Genomic DNA, 14,741 nt, shown 5'->3' on the forward strand with positions numbered 1-14,741 from the left:
GCAAAGAGGGAAACTGCCGAAAAAAGAGACAATTAAAAGATCATGAGGATAGATTAAGGGAAATAAATGATAGCCTGAGGAAGAAAAATCTATGTTTAATTGGGGTTCCGGAGGGTGCCGAAAGGGACAGAGGTCCAGAATATGTATTTGAACAAATCCTAGCTGAAAACTGTCCTAATCTGGGAAGGGAAACATTTTGGAATTTTGCAAATTCCAAAAATAAAGAGAAGATCCTTAAAGCATCCAGAGACAAGAAATCTCTAACTTTTATGGGGAGAAATATTAGATTAACAGCAGATGTCTCCACAGAGACCGGGCAGGCCAGAAAGGGTTGGCAGGATATATTCAGAGCCCTAAAAAGAAGAACCTGCAGCCAAGAATACTTTATCCAGCAAGGCTCTCATTCAAAATGGAAGGAGAGATAAAGAGCTTCCAAGATAGGCAGGAACTGAAAGAATATGTGGCCACCAAACCAGCTCTGCAAGAAATTTTAAGGGGGACTCTTAAAATTCCCCTTTCAGAAGAAGTTCAGTGGAACAATCCACAAAAACAAGGGCTGAATAGATATCATGATGACACTAAACTCATGTCTTTCAGTAGTAACTCTGAGCATGAATGGGCTTAATGCCCCAATCCAAAGGCGCAGGGTTTCAGACTGGATAAAAAAGCAGGACCCATCTATTTGCTGTCTACAAGAGACTCATTTTAGACCTAAGGACACCTACAGCCTGAAAATAAAAGGTTGGAGAACCATTTACCATTCGAATGGTCCTCAAAAGAAAGCAGGGGTAGCCATCCTTCTATCAGATAAACTAAAATTTACCCCGAAGACTGTAGTGAGAGATGAAGAGGGACACTATATCATACTTAAAGGATCTATCCAAGAAGAGGACTTAACAATCCTCAATATATATGCCCCGAATGTGGGAGCTGCCAAATATATCAATCAATTAATAACCAAAGTTAAGACATACTTAGATAATAATACACTTATACTTGGTGACTTCATTCTAGCGTTGTCTGCACTCGATAGGTCTTCTAAGCACAACATCCCCCAAAAAACAAGAGCTTTAAATGATGCACTGGACCAGATGGATTTCACAGTTATCTATAGAACTTTACATCCAAATGCAACTGAATATACATTCTTCTCAAGTGCACATGGAACTTTCTCCAGAATGGACCACATACTGGGTCACAAATCGGGTCTTAACCAATACCAAAAGATTGGGATCGTCCCCTGCATATTCTCAAACCATAATGCCTTGAAATTAGAACTAAATCACAAGAAGTTTGGAAGGATTTCAAACACGTGGAGATTAAGGACCATCCTGCTAAAAGATGAAAGGGTCAACCAGGAAATTAAGGAAGAATTAAAAAGATTCATGGAAACTAATGAGAATGAAGATACCACCGTTCAAAATCTTTGGGATGCAGCAAAAGCAGTCCTGAGAGGGAAATACATCGCAATACAAGCATCCATCCAAAAATTGGAAAGAACTCAAATACAAAAGCTAACTTTACACCTAAAGGAGCTGGAGAAAAAACAGCAAATAGATCCTACACCCAGCAGAAGAAGAGAGTTAATAAAGATTCGAGCAGAACTCAATGAAATCAAGACCAGAAGAACTGTGGAACAGATCAACAGAACCAGGAGTTGGTTCTTTGAAAGAATTAATAAGATAGATAAGCCATTAGCCAGCCTTATTAAAAAGAAGAGAGAGAAGACTCAAATTAATAAAATCATGAATGAGAAAGGAGAGATCACTACCAACACCAAGGAAATACAAACGATTTTAAAAACATATTATGAACAGCTATACGCCAATAAATTAGGCAATCTAGAAGAAATGGATGCATTTCTGGAAAGCCACAAACTGCCAAAACTGGAACAGGAAGAAATAGAAAACCTGAACAGGCCAATAACCAGGGAGGAAATTGAAGCAGTCATCAAAAACCTCCCAAGACACAACAGTCCAGGGTCAGATGGCTTCCCAAGGGAATTCTAGCAAACGTTTAAAGAAGATACCATACCTATTCTACTAAAGCTGTTCGGAAAGATAGAAAGAGATGGAGTACTTCCAAATTCGTTCTATGAGGCCAGCATCACCTTAATTCCAAAACCAGACAAAGACCCCACCAAAAAGGAGAATTACAGACCAATATCCCTGATGAACATGGATGCAAAAATTCTCAACAAGATACTGGCCAATAGGATCCAACAGTACATTAAGAAAATTATTCACCATGACCAAGTAGGATTTATCCCCGGGACACAAGGCTGGTTCAACACTCATAAAACAATCAATGTGATTCATCATATCAGCAAGAGAAAAACCAAGAACCATTTGATCCTCTCAATAGATGCAGAGAAAGCATTTGACAAAATACAGCATCCATTCCTGATCAAAACTCTTCAGAGTGTAGGGATAGAGTGAACATTCCTCAACATCTTAAAAGCCATCTACGAAAAGTCCACAGCAAATATCATTCTCAATGGGGAAGCACTGGGAGCCTTTCCCCTAAGATCAGGAACAAGACAGGGATGTCCACTCTCACCACTGCTGTTCAACATAGTACTGGAAGTCCTAGCCTCAGCAATCAGACAACTAAAAGACATTAAAGGCATTCAAATTGGCAAAGAAGAAGTCAAAGTCTCCCTCTCTGCAGATGACATGATACATGATACTGTACATAGAAAACCCAAAAGACTCTACCCCAAGATTGCTAGAACTCATACAGCAATTTGGCAGCGTGGCAGGATACAAAATCAATGCCCAGAAGTCAGTGGCATTTCTATACACTAACAATGAGACTAAAGAAAGAGAAATTAAGGAGTCAATCCCATTTACAATTGAACCCAAAAGCATAAGATCCTTAGGAATAAACCTCACCAAAGAGGTAAAGGATCTACACCCTAAAAACTATACAACACTTCGGAAAGAAATTGAGGAAGACACAAAGAGATGGAAAAATATTCCATCCTCATGGATTGGCAGAATTAATATCGTGAAACTGTCAATATTACCCAGGGCAATTTACACGTTTAATGTAATCCCTATCAAAATACCATGGACTTTCTTCAGAGAGTTAGAACAAATTATTTTAGGATTTGTGTGGAATCAGAAAAGACCCCGAATAGCCAGGGGAATTTTAAAAAAGAAAACCATAGCTGGGGGCATCACAATGCCAGATTTCAGGTTGTACTACAAAGCCGTGGTCATCAAGACAGTGTGGTACTGGCACAAAAACAGACTCATAGATCAATGGAACAGAATAGAGAATCCAGATGTGGACCCTCAACTTTATGATCAACTAATATTCGACAAAGGAGGAAGATTGGAAACACTGGAAATAAGACACTCTTCAATAAATGGTGCTGGGAAAATTGGACATCCGCGTGCAGAAGAATGAAACTAGACCACTCTCTTACACCATACACAAAGACTCAAAATGGATGAAAGATCTTAATGTGAGACAAGATTCCATCAAAATCCTAGAGGAGAACACAGGCAACACCCTTTTTGAACTTGGCCACAGTAACTTCTTACAAGATTGCATGAAGGCAAAAGAAACAAAAGCAAAAATGAACTATTGGGACTTCATCAAGTAAGAAGCTTTTGCACAGCAAAAGAAACAGTCAACAGAACTAAAAGACAACCTACAGGATAGGAGAAGGTATTTGCAAATGACATATCAGATAAAGGGCTAGTTTCCAAGATCTATAAAGAACTTATTAAACTCAACAGCAAAGAAACAAACAATCCAATCATGAAATGGGCAAAAGACATGAAGAGAAATCTCACAGAGGAAGACATAGACATGGCCAACACGCACATGAGAAAATGCTCCACATCACTGGCCATCAGGGAAATACAAATCAAAACCACAATGAGAGACCACCTCACACCAGTGAGAATGAGGAAAATTAACAAGGCAGGAAACCACAAATGTTGGAGAGGATGCGGAGAAAAGGGAACCCTCTTGCACTGTTGGTGGGAATGTGAACTGGTGCAGCCACTCTGGAAAACTGTGTGGAGGTTCCTCAAAGAACAGACCTGCCCTACGACCCAGCAATTGCACTGCTGGGGATTCACCCCAAAGGTGCAGATGCGGTGGAATGCGGGGACACCTGCACCCCGATGTTCATAGCAGCAACGTCCACAATAGGCAAACGGCGGGAGGAGCCTCGGGGTCCATCGAGAGATGAATGGATAAAGAAGATGTGGTCCACGGCTACAATGGAATATTCCTCAGCCATTAGAAACGACAAATACCCACCATTTGCTTCGACGTGGATGGAACTGGAGGGTATTTTGCTGAGTGAAATAAGTCAATCAGAGAAGGACAAACATTATATGGTCTCATTTATTTGGGGAATATAAAAAATAGTGAAAGGGAATAAAGGGGAAAATAGAAAAAATGTGTGGGAAATATCAGAAAGGGAGACAGAACATGAAGACTCCTAACTCTGGGAAACAAACTAGTGGTGGTGGAAGGGGAGGTGGGTAGGGGTTGGGGGTGACTGGGTGGTGGGCACTGAGGTGGGCAGTTGATGGGATGAGCACTGGGTGTTATTCTGTATGTTGGCAAATCGATCACCAATAAAAAATAAATTTATGAAAAAAAAAAAGAAGTGGAGGTGGTCGGTATAGGTAACACTCTCCTAACTTTTTCTGGAGGGGATGGGTGTTGGGAAATGGGCCTTCTCAGAAAGCTACAGGAAGCTTTCTTGTTTTTCTTTTTTAGGATGGGAAATTGGGTTAATTGAAGGAAGTACATCTAAGAAAGTGAGAGGACATGGCATGTAGAGGACATGAAGGATGTTCCTTTGATAGGAAGAGGGTACAGGGTGTGGAGGGCTTAGATGAGGTAGCCTGCTAGATTTGGGGGGTGGGAGGTGGTGGAGTTCCCATGGGATATTTTTCAGGGACATGTAAGGCAAATTTGAAGGACAGGAGGGTTTAGGGGTGAGGTTTTGAGGAGAGAAGAGTAGGGGAAAAATATGAAATTGTCTCAGAGAGTAGAAAAGCAAACTAATGTATGAAAAGTAGAAGGATTGCCGTGCAGTGAACATCTATGAGTTTGTGATCATCAATGTTAAGTGAAACCAGTAAGCATAGTCATGTGAGTAAGTTAAAGATCTCTGTACCCTTAAAAACATTCTGTTTGAAAATTAATCTGGGGCCCTTGAGTGGCTCAGTCAGTTAAGTGTGTGCTTTTGGCTCAGGTCATGACCCCAGGTTCCTGGGATCCAGCCCCACATTGGCTCCCTGCTCAGTGGGGAGCCTGCGTCTCCCTCTGCCTCTGCTGTCTTCTCGTGCTCTCTCTTACTATCTCAAAAAAATGAATAAAATACAAATAAAATGCCAACAGCTAAACAAACATTTGTCCATAGGTCTATATACTGTGTAAAATTTGAAAATAAAATGCGGGCATCTATTCTATTGCTTATTTTTACCATGCTTACCAGTAACATATTAGTTATGCATAATACAATTTTATTACAATTATTAAATGTGGTAAAACTAAAAGTACTTGAGAAAGAAATATTTTTAAGTGAATGTATTGGAATTCCCCCTGCCTATGTATAGCTAGCCCCTCTTAAGTGCATTCAGAAATAAAGTAGTGATTTTCATACTTTAGTCGAATTATTCTTAAACCAATTAATAGTATTTAAAAGTTGATGGATTTTATCGTATATTCAAAAGAATATATCATGAGTCCTACAAGAAAGATTTATTTATTTTTCCATCGTCCTTTGTGTGAAACAGCCTGGGTTTACAAAAGTAAAGTCTGGTAGTTCAGCAAGTGAAATGGTCCTTTTTATCTGCTATCCCCAGCGCAGTGTTCTTTACTTCTTTACATTGCTTGCATTTGCTAAACCAGGACCTGAGGAGACTTACTTCTTAGATAACAAGGGGAGGACAGGGGTCTGGTGGTATTATCCTGACATCAGCACTTCAGGGATTCTGTCTTCAACTAGCTGTTTCATTTAATCATTTAACTGTTCTCATCCTGCTCTTTGTGTATAAAAAGAAAACACGATTCTCCCCATGCCTTGTAAATGTTCCAGGGCTTAATTATTGCTTGCAAACTTCTCTGAGCTTTTGAAAAAGGGTAGACATAATTATTCGATCTTACAGATAGACACTGCTTAGGGGTTTTTCTGAATGCAGAACGGAAAATAATACGAATTCATCTGAGTGACTCGTGAGAGGTTTTGTAATGCTGATTGCATATCACTGGGGAACAAATTAAGCCCATCAAATGCCTCGAATATCAATCTCAAATCACACTGTACTTGAAACAGGGGCCTGGTGTTTTATTTACGAGATGATCACTTTCCTCTCCAGATGAATTAGCTCTTCTACAGTGTGTGGATTGGCAGAAGGGGAGTTTAGCAGGCTGGGAATTGTGTAATTCTTGACAACAGAAGACTTGTTGATGCCTAACTTTTGTGAATATATTTTAAAACGGTTAAATTAAATAACACCATGGAATATCGATTATTCATTATTCTTGGAGAACAGGTTAAGCTCAGGATTGTATATTCTGATTTATAAGGGAACTTGGGAACATTCTGATGCATTTGAAATGTTACCTTTTAGAATATATTAAGGCCTATGATATTTTTTGAAATAGAAGGTGGGGGAAGAGATACCTCTAAAAATACATATCTCCAGGGCTGTCACATTTCGTTGCATTTTTTTGAAATATAAAGTGAGCAAGATAAAACTGATAGCAGGAAGACATTCCTAATGAGGAAACGTGCAAAGGACAGAAATAGCTAATTTACTTTTATTTTTTTAAATTTTTTATTTATTTATGAGAGAGAGAGAGAGAGGGAGAGAGAGAGGCAGAGACACAGGTGGAGGGAGCAGCAGGCTCCATGCCGGAAGCCTGACATGGGACCCGATCCCGGGACTCCAGGATCACACCCTGGGCCAAAGGCAGGCGCCAACCCGCTGAGTCACCCAGGGATCCCCAGAAATAGCTAATTTAGAGAAGAGTAATCCAAGTGACCAGTAAATATATAATATAGGTGGCTAAAGTTTTCTATCGGTCAGCATAATCTAAATTAAAGTTAATAATGGGCTGTTATTTATTTATTGGGTATTATTCCCAAAAGAGTGGCAAAGAAATAATAGGTGATTATATTTACTACTGTGGCAGATATGGTGGGGGAAGCAGAGCCCTCCCATATACATCAGTAGCAGAAATGCAAATATTACAGCATACCCAAGAAAGCAGTGTGAGGCACATCTATTAAATCAAACGTCCATTTCTTGGAATCCTTGCGAATGAAAGTTCAAGTGAGGAAGGGTGAAGAAGAAATAAATCCATGATTAGGTGAAAAGTTGAACACATTTTGGTAAATTCAGATTGAAGTGAGAAGTGCTAATTATCCATCAAAATTTATGCTCTCCTTCTGTAGTAATCAAGCCATAGCTAGGATGGGGCTGTCTGGCCAGGGGCTTGCAGGGTCCTCTTGCAGCTAGGTGTGGTCTTGTAAATCTGTTCTTGTCAAGGAAATGTGACTGGAAGTCCCGGTCTTGCCAGCTGCAGGGCTGGCCCATCCACTCTCCTACCTGGGCTTCTTCTCACTCATTTCTCTGGTCCAGGATGGGACTAGCAATGGGACTCCATCTACAGCACCATTAGCAACTTGGACACTAGGTATTGAGGATGATCCAACTACCATCAGCCTGGGCTCCTGAACAACTGAATGGCATAAAGCTGCCAGGGCAAGGAGAACAATTGGCTGGAATTATTAGATGAAAGAGAATTTTGAGTTTTTTCTCTTTGTTGTTGTTTTGGTCGCTGATGTTTTTTAGGTTGCTTTATCTTTAGCAGTTTAGCTGTTTTCTCTAATGAACAACATGCCACACAATATTATGTAATTTTTGCTAAGAATGAGTTAGAACTATACCAGCTGAGCAAGCCAGCTGAGCAGGAGGGATTTTGTTACATACAGAAAAGTTTCCATATGATCCAGTTTTTGTAAAATAAATGCAGAAATGTACAACCCAGCAGGGCACACATAGAAGGCTGGAGATTGAGCTAACAATTAACCTACCAACAAACCAAGTTAAAGTTATCTAGGCAGGAATGGCCAAGGTGCTATATAATGTAGAATCGAAAATGACAATAGCAAGATAACAAGGATAATTCTTTTTCAAATATTATGACTTTAATTTTTACTTGACTTCTGAGTCCATTATGTTCTTTTATGCTATGTTTCCAAATGTTTACTTAGTATCATTACCTAGATACTCTGCATGTACTTCATATATAAAAAGAAGTTGATTCTCTTCCTGGGAAACAACAAACAATAAGCATATTTGAAGCAAGTGTTTTAGAGCACCTACAAAGTGTCAGGCCTTGTGATGTATGTTGGGTGGTATAAAAACTAAAAAAAAAAGCTCCTGCCTCTCAACACATAGTCAAGTGGTAGGGCATCTGGGTGGCACAGTCCATTAAGTGACCAGCTCTTGGTTTTGGCCCAGGTTGTGATCTCAGGGTCCTAACCTCAGGATCGTGAGATGGAGCCTCACGTCCAGCTCCACGCTCAGTGTGGAGTCTGCTTAGTACTGTCTCTCCCTTTCCCTCAGCCCTGCCCGCCCCTCATAAGTAAATAAATAAATCTAAGAATACATAGTCAAATGAAAGAGGAAAAATAGGTAATTTAAATAAAATTTAATGAAAGCATTGATATGGATATCCACAGAAAAATATAGATTTGAAGAAGTGTCCCTTTACTTGATTTCAGAAGCTAGACTAATTTTTAGGGATCAGTTTCACTGAGCCTGCTGAATCTTTGTGCTTTGGGGACACATTGTCTTACTACCTTATGAGTATTTATCATGTGCTATTATAGTTAACTCACTTGTTGGGAAGTAAATATCCTGTCTGTTCACTATTCTGTTTTCAGGCAAAGCATCAGGCACACAGTCTGCTGGGGAATGAGAAAGAGTGATGAGATAAACATGGGTCTTGTGCTTGCTAAAGGAAAATTTCAACTTTTAATGTTTGTAGGCCCTGCTCCAGGGTTCTAGGGAAGCTAGACTAACTTTACCAAGGTCCAACCGACTCAGTGAAACCTCAAAGCATGGGATCTATTTCTGCCCCAAGCACACAGTGTCCATCTGCTTTGTTAAAGAAAATACCCAGAAAGGAGCATTATCAACAGAAAGGTAAGAAAAAGTAAGAAACTTCCTTAGTTTCCATGAGAGTAAAGTCATACAATTCTGCATATACTAGAAACTTAACATAAGGTCTGCAACTTTCTGAAAGGACAAAGGACATTTTGTCTAATAATTTGTAACTTTTTAAGAAGATTTATTTATTTATTTTTATTTATTATAGACAGAGAGAGAGAGAGAGAGAGAGAAAGAGAGAGAGAGAGGCAGAGACACAGGAGGAGGAGAAGCAGGCTCCATGCAGGGAGCCCGACGTGGGACTCGATCCCGGGACTCCAGGATCGCGCCCTGGGCCAAAGACAGACGCCAAACCGCTGAGCCACCCAGGGATCCCCTAATTTGTAACTTTTTATGTAAAAAAACAAAAAACAAAAAACGTATGTAGCCCTACACCGAATGTCCCCTTACAGGAGCATTCTCTTCTTTTTTTTTTTTTTTCTTCCTTTTTTTACTTTCTAGGAGCATTCTCTTCTTTGTGAGGATTGTGTTTGGGTTGGGATAGCTATCCTAACTTGGGTTTGGATAAAACTCTTCTTTTTATTATTATTAATTTTTTTTTTTTTTTAAGAAATTCTAAAAGGTTTGTTCATTTTACATTGACATCATCAAGGAGCTCAGAGACCTGTGGGAAGTAGAGCTGCGTAATAAAAAGCGTGGGAAAAAAAGTGTTCAAAAAAAAAAAAGTGTTCAGAGAATATTCTTTTCTATTATAACAAATATTCATCAAGAATGGAATACAGTTCACCTGGCTTGTAGTCCAGGGTTGCTTTATAATGTTTCATGTAGTATAGCTGGGTTTCAGGGCTTCTTTGGTCAACACTGATTCTTTGTTTTTGTTTTTTTAAGTATTTATTTATTTGAGAGAAAGAGAGCGGGAGCTCACACAGAGGAAAGCTAGGGGAGGGGGAGAGGAAGAGAAACTCAAACACTCTGCTGAGTGCAGAGCGTGAAGCAGGGCTTGATCTCAGGACCCTGAGATCATGACCTGAGCTGAAATCAAGAGTCTGATGCTTAACTGACTGAGCCACCTAGGCCCCTCAATACTGATTCTTTGTATTCAAGTGTGTCTTAAGTTTATGGGAGCTGCAGAATCCTGAGGGTGGGAGCCAGGCCCAGGGTGGCTGGTAATTGAGCAGTGTGGGAAGAAACTTTGTAGTACACTGACTAATCCCTTTAAGATGTGCATGGCTCAAACACATAGAACAAAACCACTCACAAAAATTATTATAAACTTATCGACTTTCTTATTTATCCTTCTACTCATATTTCTTGGGTACTGAGTTGAACTTTTCACTTTCAAATACTTTGGAGACTATTCTAACAGAGGCAATACTTGATGGATGGTGTCCTTAAGTGCTTAGTGAAACTTTCCTGGAACTCATATACCATCTTTCTTCTGAATAATGATCCCAGAGAGGAATATTCTTAGAATCATAGAGCTATAAACACTCAAAGTGGGAGGTATTTAAAGGTCATCCAATTTAACCACTCACATAATACTTTAGGTCAATGTTTCTGTGATGACATTTCAGGTCTTCCACAGATAAGCCCCAACCAACTCTCCATGCAGGTCTCATTTTGCTTGTACACTTGCTCTTGGGAAGACCAGAGAGTTAAATGTTCGTGTTAATTTCTGGCATGTGTGTATGCTCATGGAAGTTACCATCTTATCTCATCAGCATAACCATATGACTAAGTGAACAAAGAACTTAATTTGGAATTATATTATTATCTGAAAATTTCACTTTCAAGTATAAGTAATCATGATATGAAAAAAATCTCCTTAAATGTTTTATATTTTGAAATTATCATGAGTCACTGTGGAGTATAGGTGTAAATTTACTATTCTAAGAGAGAAATGTAAAAACTGATAATGGTGAAAGCTGCTAATTTTCTGTATAAACATTGAATATTAAAATAATATTTTAAATAATATTAAATGATATTAAAATAATCTGATAATTAGGACAATGGCTTGATTATTATGGAAACACTAAGAGTATATTAGCTAATTTTAGGAAGAATGTTAAACCTTTTTTGTTCTCCAAATGTGTATTGAAATGAAGTTATAAGGCAGAAAAATGGAGACTAAATTGCAATGCAATTATACTTTTTAAAAAAAATTATTTTCATTTCATTGGGGGAGGGGCACAGAGAGAGAGAGAGAGAGAGAGAGACTCAAGCAGGCACCTTGGAGTCTGACTCTGGCCTCTATCACAGAGTTGGACACTTAACTGACTGAGGCACCCAAATGCCTTGCAATTGTACTCTTAACTGAAATATTTGGCATTAAGCAAAATAACTTTTAATAATTGTATTTAATTTTAAGTTACTTAATATTATTTAAGTTTCAATGATTTACTTAAATCCAATGGTCGATTTGGTTCTTATATTACTTGTAACATCAGAATTTGATATGGTTGATTACTACTTCTTTGAAATATTATCTTTACTTGGAATGTAGGACATCATACATTCTCCTGTTGATGGATAACCCCCTCCTCCTTTTTTTTTCTTTTTAATATTATGAGTAAAGCAAAAGATTCAGTAAATACCCAAAACTAGAATTGCTAAATCATTGGTGCATATATACTTTTATTTAAAAACTTGCTGAACAGTTTCCCAGAGTAGTTGTACCATTTTGAACTCCCACCAGCTATTAAGGAGAGATATGCTTGCCCTACATTCTTTTGTTAATTATTTTAATAGTAGCTATCTTAGTGGGTGTGTAGTAGTACCACATTTTAATGTGTATTTCACTGATGACCTATGATATGGAAAATATTTTCATTTGCATGTCATCTTTTATTTGTATGCTTAGTTTTTTGAGGTACCTCATTTTTAATTGGGTTGTCAGTCTTTTGTTACTGATTTGCAAAAATTATACTATTGAATGTATACATTGTGGATATTTTCTCCTAATCTAGCTTGTCTTTTCTTTCTTCTTAATGTCTATTGATGAACAGAAGTTTTAAAATAGTTTTAATGTGAAATTTATAATTTTTCTTTTATGCAGAGTTCTTTGGATTTGGTTTAATAAATCTTTGCCAACCTTTCCAGCATATTTCTGGATTCTGTTCTGAACCTAGTTAAGGCCTCTGTATAAAGTTCTAGGGTTCTGGCGGGTGAATGCAGAGATCTACTTGTCTTGCAGCCACCTAAGGTAAGCCTTGTATGTAGATTCCCTTCCCTATTACACCTGCAACCTACCAATCTGGAATGGTCGGTTTCTTTCCTCTATCTATCCTTGCTCTCCATGTATGGGGTCCAGCTTGTGAACCAATAATCATCTATCAAATTGAGGATATTTCCCTTCATTTATAGTTTTCTGAAAGAATGTTTTAATCACAAAGCAGTTCTGGATTTTGAATAATCTTTTTTTATTGCATTTATTGAGATTATACAGTTCCTTCCCTTGAATTATTGGAACTAATCCCCTATGCCCTGACATGTTATCATTTTTAATGCACTTTTGGGTTGATTTGCTAATATCTGTTAAATATTTTGACATTTATGTATATGTTGAGTATTGAGCTGTCATGTTCTTTGCCTGTAATGTCATTGTTAGGTATTGGTTTTAGGGAATTTTTGGTTTCAAAATGAGTAGAAAAGTGTACCCTCTTTCTCTATTTTCTGAAAATGTGCAAATAATATTGGCATTTTTTTCTTTAATGTTTGATAGAATCCACCAGTGAAGCCATTCTGGGCAGGATCATCATTTTTAGGAAGATTTTAAATGATTGATTTAATTTCTTTAACAAAGGTAATGCTATATAGATTGTTTCTTCTTGTTTTTGTTTTGATAAATTGTGTGTTTCAGGGTACTTTTCAGTTTAATCTATATTGCCAAATTTATTGGTCTCAAGGTTTAATTATATGTCCTTGGTATATTTTTAATGTCTATAAGATCTGCATTAATGTACTGTTTTGTGATCTTGATATTACAGTTTGTGTTTTCTTTCTTTTTTTGTGTGTGCTCAGAATTGCTAGGAATTTATAATTCTTATCTTTTCAGAAAGCCAAATTTTACTCTTGATTTTTTGTTTTCTATTTTATTGATCTGTATCTCTTATGATTTTATCTATTTTTATTTTATTATCATTATCATTTTATTTTTTCTATTTACCTTAGGTTACTTTGTATTTTATCGCTTCTTAAGACAAAAGCTTGCATCTTTGATTTTAGATTTTTCTAATATAAACATTTAAAGCAGTGAATTTCCCTTTTATTTAAGGATTTTATTTATGTATTCATGAGAGACACAGAGAGAGAGAAAGAGAGAGAGAGAGAGAGAGGCAGAGACACAGGCAGAGGGAGAAGCAGGCTCCATGCTGGGAGCCCAACGTGGGACTCAATCCAGGGTCTCCAGGATCACACCCTGGGCTGAAGGCGGCGCTAAACCGCTGAGCCACTTGGGCTGCCCGTGAATTTCCCTTTTAGCACACCATTAGTGCATTTCACAAAATTTGACACAGCGTGTTTCTTTTACTAATTTCAAACTATTTTCTAACTTTACTTGTGGTTTCTTCATTGACCTCTAGCTTATTAGGAAGTGTATACTCAATGCCAAATATTTGGAAATTTCCTAGATTCATTATTGCTGTTGAGTTTTAATTAAACTCTTTTATGGTCAAACAACATACTTTATAATTTCAATACTTTGAGAATTTTTGAGGCTTATTTTATGACTTATCACGTGTTCTATCGTGGTGATATTCTATGTGTGCTTGAGAAGATTTTGTTTCTTGCCACTGCTGGTGGTGTTACATTATAATTTGTTTAAGGCAAGTTGGTTGATAGTGTTATTTAAATTTTTCTTTATATTTGTATTGATTGGCTTAATTTTTATATCAATGATTGATAGAGGGATGTTAAAGTCTCTGACCATAGGTATGGATCTTTTTCTCCCTTTAATTTTGTTAATTTTTGTTTCACTTACTTTGGTGCTCTGTTTTAGTTTCTTATACATTAAGAATTGTTGTTTTCTTGATAAATTAGCCATTTACCATTTACTCATTACTTTGGAAAATTTTCTTTGTACTGAAGTCTCTTTTGATACTAATCAAGTCCTACTGGTTTTCTTTTAATTAATGTTTTTATAGTATGTATATTTCCAACAGCTTTCTTTTAACCCATTGGCATCTTCACATTTAAAGTATGTAGGTAGGGATCCCTGGATGGCTCAGCGGTTTAGTGCCTGCCTTCAGCCAAGGGCGTGATCCTGGAGACCTGGGATCGAGTCTCACATTGGGCTCCCTGCATGAAGCCTGCTTCTCCCTCTGCCCATGTCTCTGCCTCTCTGTGTGTGTGTGTGTGTCTCTCATGAATACATAAATAAAATCTTTAAAAAAAGTATGTAGATAATACCCACTTGGATTTAACAAAAATCCATTCTGAAAATCTTTGCCTTCTAATGAGAGTGTTTATAATATTAAAATTTAATATACCTATTGATGGAGCTGGGTTTAAGTCTATCACCTTTTTTAGTTTCTATTTGTAATATTCCTTTTTTTAAAAGATTTTATTTATTTATTCATG

This window comes from Canis aureus, chromosome 23, assembly GCF_053574225.1.
Source record: "Canis aureus isolate CA01 chromosome 23, VMU_Caureus_v.1.0, whole genome shotgun sequence".
Taxonomy (NCBI): domain Eukaryota; kingdom Metazoa; phylum Chordata; class Mammalia; order Carnivora; family Canidae; genus Canis; species Canis aureus.